The sequence below is a fragment of the Schistocerca americana genome, chromosome 4 (assembly GCF_021461395.2).
Source record: "Schistocerca americana isolate TAMUIC-IGC-003095 chromosome 4, iqSchAmer2.1, whole genome shotgun sequence".
NCBI classification, from domain to species: Eukaryota; Metazoa; Arthropoda; class Insecta; order Orthoptera; family Acrididae; genus Schistocerca; species Schistocerca americana.
Genome location: NC_060122.1, coordinates 787,935,708 through 787,945,689, shown reverse-complemented (window position 1 = coordinate 787,945,689; position 9,982 = coordinate 787,935,708). Strand labels below are relative to the sequence as shown.

Below are 9,982 nucleotides of genomic sequence, written 5' to 3'. Positions count from 1 at the left end.
GGGTGGAGTCCAGACCGCCGGTTCAGGCTTTGGCATATTGTTCCATTTCTGCATTTGGTTTATCGTACGTCAGGTAGCTTCAGCAAAATTATCATTAGTCATTCGTAAGACTACCATTAGTCTGAGTTACCATCATGTGAAGTGAATGCAACTCTTGGCTGCTTATCTCATAGCTCGCGAAAGTGTTTGTTCCCGACCTTCTCAGAGGTCGATTCCTGGAGCACCGTCTATGGCCCCTTGGTTCTTGTAAGACACGTGTGTTCTAAAAGGAGTTCTGATAGCCAGTAGTTAAATATAATGCTCCTTCAGTCCGCACCTTATGCGGGTGTACTCTGCCTCAGTACCCTTTGAACGACTTACGTATTGGTCCTTGTGTTTTATTATTGTATTATTTATTGCAATACCTTGTAATGCCTACATTAAAGGTTATATATGTGTAGTTGATAGTTCTGGTTGCCTTCCGCACTAAATCTAGCAGTGTAGTGCACAGTGAATGTTAAAAGTTGTGTTACAAAGTTTAACATCATCTTATTTCACCTGTTTGGTGATCAGTTGCTTGTTTTTTAATTAACCTTTGTTATTGTATTTGCTGTTTTACAGCGGGTTTCTAAATTTTTTATATTATTGCCGTTCTTGGCGTGTAAGACCTTCATCCGTGATTGTGGTCATTTACATTAAAATTCTAATTTGGTATTTGTATTTACGCAGCAAGCCTTTAAAACCTTATTTACTGCCATTCTTGGCGTCTGATGCCTTCTTCTGTATTTGTGGGGACTTGATTTTAATATTTCAATACCTGTAATTGTAAGTTGCGGCGAGTTTTAAACAATTCTTAATGTATTGCCATTCCTGGCGTGTAAGAGCTTCTGCCCAAATCACAGTGGCTTGCTTTTAATACATTATCTGCTGTATCTGTACTTAATGGTGATTTGCTAAATTGTAACTCACTGAAAGCACTATTATTTACACAGTTGTTTATTCCTTCATTGATAACGTGTGGTCTTTTTATGTGCTGTTGAGTCTGGAATTACTGGTTGAAAATAAATTGTGCGTAACTGTAAAAGGCAGCCAATAGTAACCGATTGCGGCCCCTCCACAATCGTAACCGAATCCTGCCTTCCCTTGACTACCAGGTTTCATCGCCACTGATTACTGTACAAAATTCTGGCCTAGTTACTACAAAAGCAACTGAAATTTAAATTTTCAATTAAGTCAGAGACTAGAATTGCGACCCAGTTGTATTATTACACTTTTACTGTGTTAAGACTCATTTCATTCGTGGAACATTTTTCAGGTTGCTCAATTGTGTTAAAATCGTGACAGAAACTGCCTGGTTGTCGTATGCAACGTTAAAGACAAAATACATAAACACTGATCATAAACATTCTGCCGACAATGTGGCGTAAGCACGGCTACCAGAAACGTCATACTGTGTGTAGTGTAGTATACGTAGCTGGCAGCTGCCGGGGTCGCGAAGACAGATGCGAACGGCAGCGACGCCATGGAGGCGGCCCTCGAGTGAGATTCCAAACTGGCCTAATCCTCGCGGATTCGGCTTCTAGCCCAGCAAACTCTCTCGGAGCGAACTCGTGTGGTCTGGCGCGAGCGCTGACCTAAATATCACTCTATGCTAAGATACAGCCGGGCACATTTCCGATCAAAAAAAAAAAAAAAAAAAAATGGCTCTGAGCACTATGGGACTTAACTACTGTGGTCATCAGTCCCCTATAACTTAGAACTACTTAAACCTAACTAACCTAAGGACATCACACACACCCATGCCCGAGGCAGGATTCGAACCTGCGACCGTAGCAGTCGCGCGGTTCCGGACTGCGCGCCTAGAACCGCTAGACCAACGTGGCCGGCCATTTCCGATCATTCGATCATGTATCCTGGGTAAGAGAATTGCGTGCGCACCTGCGATCAGGAAGTGCTCCTTGGAATAGCAACACAATTACCCTTGGGAAATGTGTATATACGACTTGTCATACATATACGTGTCTGTATGTATGACTTAATTAGGATGATAAAGTCCGTACCTGGACATAGGATAACGAAAATATTGACGGATCTGTGCTCACGTTAATGGATAATATATTTCTGTTTATAAAAGGTACGTGTCATGTTAATTAAAGATTTTATACGTCCCTCAACAATTCACTGTGCAAGATGTAAAGATAGTAAAGATCCAGGTAGGAACTACAGCCTTATTTTTAATTCCATTTGGAAACGTAATCCTTTCATCAAAATTCGAGTATTCACTATAATACAACCAAATTAGATAGCTAACGTCTACCTTCCACTAAATATTGTATATGCACTGTGCATATTTCTTGCGGTCTTAAGGGGGGATGTAACGGAAAATGTAAATTTTATTTAAAAAAACCATTACAGCCATATTTATTAATGTACAAATGTAAAATTTTGCGTGTACAAAGCAAAAGAGCTGTGTTTTAAGGAAAAACTATAATAAAATATGCAGGATTAATATTTTGCCAGAAATTGGAATTATTATCTTTTTATACGAGAAGCCGTAACTCAAATCCTAGTCATGCAATTAATCTGAAAATTTAATTGTAGTGTCCTGAGAAGGTTATAAGACCATTGAACTAAGGCTATAAATTTATATACAAATTGTATCATTAACAGAGTTTTTATGTAATCGGAGGCCTATCTAGTTTCTTTAGAAGGTGGTACATATCCTCCCCGTAGAGGTTGTTGACATGTGATTGAAGGCTTTCCCGGCGTATGTGTTGTTTCCAGGGCTGTCGGGTGTCCAGCTGGATGCGATCCCACGATATTTCGGCGAACAACGTTTCGGCCATCATCAGGTGGTTCTGATGGAATGGTCTGTCTGCTCATTGTCAGTGTTATTTATGCCCGTCAGTCAGGCTTCGATTCCCTGCGCCGACGGTCCAACTTTTAATTCTGCCCACCCCAAATTAACTTTTTTTCTACATAAAATCATCTAAAAATCAAAATGAGATAGCAGGACCTCGTTTGTTTGGTTCCAGGGAGACAGCAACTCGTTGGGAACAGTTCTTCAAAATTTCATAGCATTAGTGAATATACTTCCTGGGAAAAGACTTGGAATAAACTAAAAAATGTAAAACAGAGAGTGAGGTTCAAATATTTTCTTCTCATTCTTCTACATGTAATAAGGTTACCTCAATTTTAAAATCCTCCATATTCATACTCCTCATCCTTCAGGTTTCTCTTGTCTCCGAATCTCCATGTCCTGTATTTACAGGTAAGACACTGATGTGTTGGATGCCTTGATCCTCCTCTCGTCGATGGTGTAAAATGCTTTTGTTGTAAACACACCAGCATCTATTCCAACTCTCTTCAACACTTCAACTCTGCCATTATTTCCGTTATTGTAACATAAAACTGCATCATGAACAACTATTTTAAGTACTTTAAGACCACAGAATGTCTATTTTGAGCATTAATCCAAATTGAATTATTGAGGCTTTCATTTGCATTTTTTGTCTTTTCATGAAGACACTTCCTCAATAAATCAGCGTTTGCAAGGAACCTGAATGTGGACTTAATGGCATTCATAACAGGTTCTGGTTCAAATGACTCTGAGCACTATGGGACTTAACTGCTGTGGTAATCAGTCCCCTAGAACTTAGAACTACTTAAACCTAACTAACCTAACGACATCACACACATCCATGCCCGAGGCAGGATTCGAACCTGCGACCGTAGCGGTCGCGCGGTTCCAGACGGTAAAGGTTCTGGTAATGAGCTTACGTTTGTTGTTTGTTGTTGTGGTCTTCAGTCCTGAGACTGGCTTGATGCAGCTCTCCACGCTACTCTATCCTGTGCAAGCTTTTTCATCTCCCAGTACCTACTGCAACATACCTCCTTCTGAATCTGCTTAGTGTATTCATCTCTTGGTCTCCCTCTACGATTTTTACCCTCCACGCTGCCCTCCAATACTAAATTGGTGATCCAGTGATGCCTCAGAACATGTCCTACCAACCGATCCCTTCTTCTGGTCAAGTTGTGCCACAAACTTCTCTTCTCCCCAATCCTATTCAATACTTCCTCATTAGTTATGTGATCTACCCATCTAATCTTCAGCATTCTTCTGTAGCACCACATTTCGAAAGCTTCTATTCTCTTCTTCTCCAAACTATTTACCGTCCATGTTTCACTTCCATACATGGCTACACTCCATACAAATACTTTCAGAAATGACTTCCTGATACTTAAATCTATACTCAATGTTAACAAGTTTCTCTTCTTCAGAAACGCTTTCCTTGCCATTGCCAGTCTACATTTTATACCCTCTCTACTTCGACCATCATCAGTTATTTTGCTCCCCAAATAGCAAAACTCCTTTACTACTTTAAGTGGCTCATTTCCTAATCCAACTGCTCTTCCAAGTCCTTTGCTGTCTCTGACAGAATTAGAATGTCATCGACGAACCTCAAAGTTTTTATTTCTTCTCCATGAATTTTAATACCTACTGCGAATTTTTCTTTTGTTTCCTTTACTGCTTGCTCACTATACAGATTGAACAACATCGGGGAGAGGCTACAACCCTGTCTTACTCCCTTCCCAACCACTGCTTCCCTTTCATGTCCCTCGACTCTTATAACTGCCATCTGGTTTCTGTACAAATTGTAAATAGCCTTTCGCTCCCTGTATTTTATCCCTGCCGCCTTTAGAATTTGAAAGAGAGTATTCCAGCCAACATTGTAAAAGGCTTTCTCTAAGTCTACAAATGCTAGAAACGTAGGTTTGCCTTTCCTTAATCTTTCTTCTAAGATAAGTCATAAGGTCAGTATTGCCTCACGTGTTCCAGTGTTTCTACGGAATCCAAACTGATCTTCCCCGAGGTTGGCTTCTACCAGTTTTTCCATTCGTCTGTAAAGAATTCCTGTTAGTATTTTGCAGCTGTGACTTATTAAACTGATAGTTCGGTAATTTTCACATCTGTCAACACCTACTTTCTTTGGGATTGGAATTATTATATTCTTCTTGAAGTCTGAGGGTATTTCGCCTGTTTCATACATCTTGCTCACCAGATGGTAGAGTTTTGTCAGTACTGGCTCTCCCAAGGCCGTCAGTAGTTCCAATGGAATGTTGTCTACTACGGGGGCCTTGTTTCGACTCAGGTCTTTCAGTGCTCTGTCAAACTCTTCACGCAGTATCGTATCTCCCATTTCATCTTCATATACATCCTCTTCGATTTCCATAATATTGTCCTCAAGTACATCGCCCTTGTATAGACCCTCTATATACTCCTCCCACCTTTCTGCTTTCCCTTCTTTGCTTAGAACTGGGTTTCCATCTGAGCTCTTGATATTCATACAAGTCGTTCTCTTATCTCCAAAGGTCTCTTTAATTTTCCTGCGGGCAGTATCTATCTTACCCCTAGTGAGATAGGCCTCTACATCCTTACATTTGTCCTCTAACCATCCCTGCTTATCCATTTTGCACTTCCTGTCGATCTCATTGAGCTTATGTTACAATAACGGAAATAATGGTAGAATTGAAGTGCTGAAGAGAGTTGGTATAGATCGTGGTCTGTTTACAACAAAAGCATTTTACACCATCGACGAGAGCAGGGTCAAGACAGCTAACACATCAGTTTCTTACCAGCAAATACAGGCCAGGCAGATTCGAAGAGGAGACAAGAGAAACCTGGAGGATGGGGAGTATCAGTGTGGAGGATTTTAAAATTGAGATAGGCTTATTACATGTGCCAACAGCCTTGCCACAGTGGTAACACCGGTTCCCGTCAGATCACCGAAGTTAAGCGCTGTCGGGCTGGGCTAGCACTTGGATGGGAGACCATCCGGTCTGCCGAGCGCTGTTGGCCAGCAGGGTGCACTCAGCGCTTGTGACGCAAGCTGAGAAGCTACTTGATTGAGAAGTAGCGGCTCCGGTCTCGGAAACTGACATACGGCCTGGAGAGCGGTGTGCTGACCACATGCCCCTCCGTATCCGCATCCAGTGACGCCGGTGGGCTGAGGATGACACGGCGGCTGGTAGGTACCGTTGGGATTTCATGGTCTGTTCGGGAAGAGTTTAGTTTAGTTTATTACATGTAGAAGTATGTGAAGAAAATCTTTGAACTTCATTTTCTCTGTGATACATTTCTCACGTTATTAGAAGCCAGAAATATAGATGTCAGCCAAAGGTATTGAAAGAAAATAGAATTCAGACTAACAAAAATTCCGCTGAAACAAGCAGTTTCCCAAATGTCAGAAAAGGTGGGAGTGGCCACCAGTGCAGAGTTAATCAGTTTCACAACTTAGTCATTTCTGAATCTGATATCACGATCAAATTCAGACACGACATAGATTAAACTGTGTAGATCAAGAAAATAATATTTTCGAAAAACGATTTTTTGGTCCAAAAACCATTACATCCTCTCTTAACTGTATGGAAAGTGTTTTTCCTCATTAGACAGTCGCACGAGATTGATATTCAGAATCAGCATTTTTTTTTTGCAACCAAGAAGACAGAATCGGAGAAATCAAGTAAGAACTGAATGCATTATAAAGAGCTCATTGAACACACACAAGCATTCCTTTCAGAGATCATGAATCCATACGAGGGTGTTGGTGGTGTTCAGTCAGAGGATTTGGTTTTGAGTGTATTAAGCTCTCGTAATGAGCTGTATCAAACGCCTTGCAGAGGTCAAGAAACACGGCATCTACCTGGGAACCCGTGTCTATGGCCCTTTCAGTCTGGTGGACGATAGCGCGAGCTGCCTCGAGTATTAAGAGACAGGGACCTTGGACAATTGTGGAGGACAGTTGTTAGAAACACCATGAAATCAGCGGAAGGAATCACTCGTTAGTTCTAATCTGCTACCATCAGTTCAGTTAACACAATGACCGTGCACAGGAAGTAAAAAGTAGTGAGGTACAATGTTCGAGCAATCCTCAAGAGCCAAACATTAATGAAATCAACGTTGAGAAACGCTTGAAGCCGTGGAAACAGCGACGCCATTGGACAATGGATTGATGGATACAGTGGCCAGAAGGGTATACAGCGTGGTCCATTGATCGTGACAGGGCCAAATATCTCACGAAATAAGCGTCAAACGAAAAAACTACAAACAACGAAATTTGTCTAGCTTTAAGGGGGAGACCAGATGGCGCTATGGTTGCCCCGCTAGATGGCGCTGATATAGGTCAAACGGATATCTCCGATTTTTAAAAAATAGGAACCCCCTTTTTTAATGCCATATTCGTGTAGTACGTAAAGAAATACGAATGGTTTAGTTGTACCACTTTTTTCGCTTTGTGATAGATGGCGCTCTAATAGTCACAAACATGTGGCTCACAATTTTAGACGAACAGTTGGTAACAGGTAGGTCTTTTAAATTAAAATACAGAACGTAGGTACATGTGAACATTTTATTTCGGTTGTTCCAATGTGATACATGTACCTTGTGAACTTATTATTTCTGAGAACGCATGCTGTTACAGCGTGATTACCTGTAAATACCACATTAATGCAATAAATGCTCAAAATGATGTCCGTCAATCTCAATGCATTTGGCAATACGTGTAACGACATTCCTCCCAATAGCGATTAGTTCGCCTTCCGCAATGTTCGCACATGCATTGACAATGCGCTGACGCATGTTGTCAGGTGTTGTCGGTGGATCACGATAGCAAATATCCTTCAACTTTGCCCACAAAAAGAAATCCAGGGACGTCAGATCCGGTGAACGTGCGGGCCATGGTATTGTGCTTCGACGACCAATCCACCCGTCATGAAATATGCTATTCAGTACCGCCTCAAACGCACGCTAGCTATGTGCCGGACTTCGATCATGTTGGAAGTACATCGCCATTCTGTCATGCAGTGACACATCTTGTAGTAACGATGGTAGAACATTATGTAGGAAATCAGCATACATTGCACTATTTAGATAATGGGGGCCAATTATCCTTCCTCCCATAATGCCACACCTTACATTAAACCGTCAAGGTCGCTGATGTTGCACTTCTCGCAGCCATCGTGGATTTTCCATTGCCCAACAGTGCATACATATTGTGCCGGTTTACGTAACCGCTGTGGTGAATGACGCGTCGTCGCTAAATAGAACGCGTGCATAAAATCTGTCATCGTCCCGTAATTACTCTTGTGCCCAGTGGCAGAGCTGTACACGACATTCAAAGTCGTCGCCATGCAATTCCTGGTGCATAGAAATATGGTACGGGTACAAACGATGTTGATGTAGCATTCTCAACACCGACGCTTTTGGGATTCCCGAATCTCACGCAATTTGTTGCTACTGATGTGCGGATTAGCCGCGACAGCAGCTAAAACACCTACTTGGGCATCATCATTTGTTGCAGGTCGTGGTTGACGTTTCATATGTGGCTTAACACTTGCTGTATCCTTAAATAACGTAACTGTCCGGCGAACGGTCCGGACACTAGGATGATGTCGTCCAGGATACCGAGCAGCATACGTAGCACACGCCCATTGGGCATTTTGTTCACAATAGCGATACATCAACACGATATCGAGCTTTTTCGCAATTGGTAAACGGTCCATTTTAACACGGGTAATGTATCACGAAGCAAATACCGTCCGCCCTGGTGGAATGTTACGTGATACCACGTACTTATTCGTTTGTGACTATTATAGCACCATCTATCACAAAGCGAAGAAAGTGGCTCAACTAAAACATTCATATTTCTTTACGTACTACACGAATATGTAATAAAAATTGGAGTTCCTATTTTAAAAAAACGCAATTGATATCCGTTTGACCTACGGCAGCACCATCTAGCGGGCCAACCATAGCGCCATCTGGTTTCCACCTTCAAGCTAGACGAGTTTCGTTCCTTGTAGTTTTTCCGTTTGATACTTATTTCGTGACATATTTGGCCCGGTCACTATCAATTGACCACCATGTATACGCAATGGTATAAAGACACTTTATTCTGCAAATAGATATAACGTGTGGCCGGCGGCGGCGCTTGGGTTGTCTTCCGGTGGACGGTCGAAACTTGTGTGTTAGGCATCTCCGAAGCACTGATGTGACATTGGTTGCTGACACTGCAGGTGATAAGCCTCGGTCCAGCAGCTTGCAACATAATTAACGAACAGGGTGTCCCAGCAGAAATGTGGCGACAAACTTCGATGGTTTCTAGAGGGTATCTTGAGGAACAAATCGAGGATACGATGCCATTTCCGGAAACGTCATCTAACACTAAAGAGAATAGAAGATGTAGGCGCCAGCGGATACTACTAGGCCAGCCCTTCAGCGCTGACGGATCGTAGGCGGAACATCTTGCAATGTTGTTTGTTATTCAAAGATCGCAATTGATTGCCAGTGGAACAGCAGCTAGCTGCCGCGCAGAAAGCCTTGTTTCCTCAGTAGATGACGATTTCAGACAAGTGTTTCCATCTGCAGTTTACTTCTCTCCTGGAACCGTCGAAAATCTGCAATGTTTTTCGGCATACAGGAGGAAAGTAAACTGCAGATGGTAACACTTGCCTGAAACTGTCATCCACTGAGAAGACAAGGCCTTTCTACGCGGCAGCTAGCTGCATCTTCATCACTGGCGATCGTGGCAACCAGTCGCGCTCACTGAATAAGAAACAGTATTGCAAGACCTTCTGCCTATGGCTTGTCAGCATACAGTCACTTTTGCTGCCAAAAGGGTGGCCTAGTCACAGGGGCAAGCGCCTATAACTTCGATACTCTGTATCGTAGTTGGCTGACGTTTCTGGACACAGGTCGCTCTCCTCTATCTGTTCCTCAAGACTGTCTACAATCATGCAAAGTTTGCCACAATATTTCTGATCTTTGCTACATGAACGGCAAGTGTTCCAACATGTTTCCTGGAGGCACAGCTGAGCTACCTTTGCACCTACTCCTTGACAAAAATAACGAAGTTTGATAACTCTATTATTATTAATATATAGAAATGTAATTCGTGTGATATACTTGAACCTCTATACCAACCAAATGTGTATACCTATTCGC

At 42.2% G+C, this 9,982-nt stretch overlaps 1 pseudogene; it reads left to right on the top strand.

The window, feature by feature from the left end:
• The first annotated feature begins 5,721 nt into the window (after positions 1-5,721).
• On the top strand, positions 5,722-5,839 carry LOC124614140 (annotated as a pseudogene).
• Positions 5,840-9,982: the final 4,143 nt, after the last annotated feature.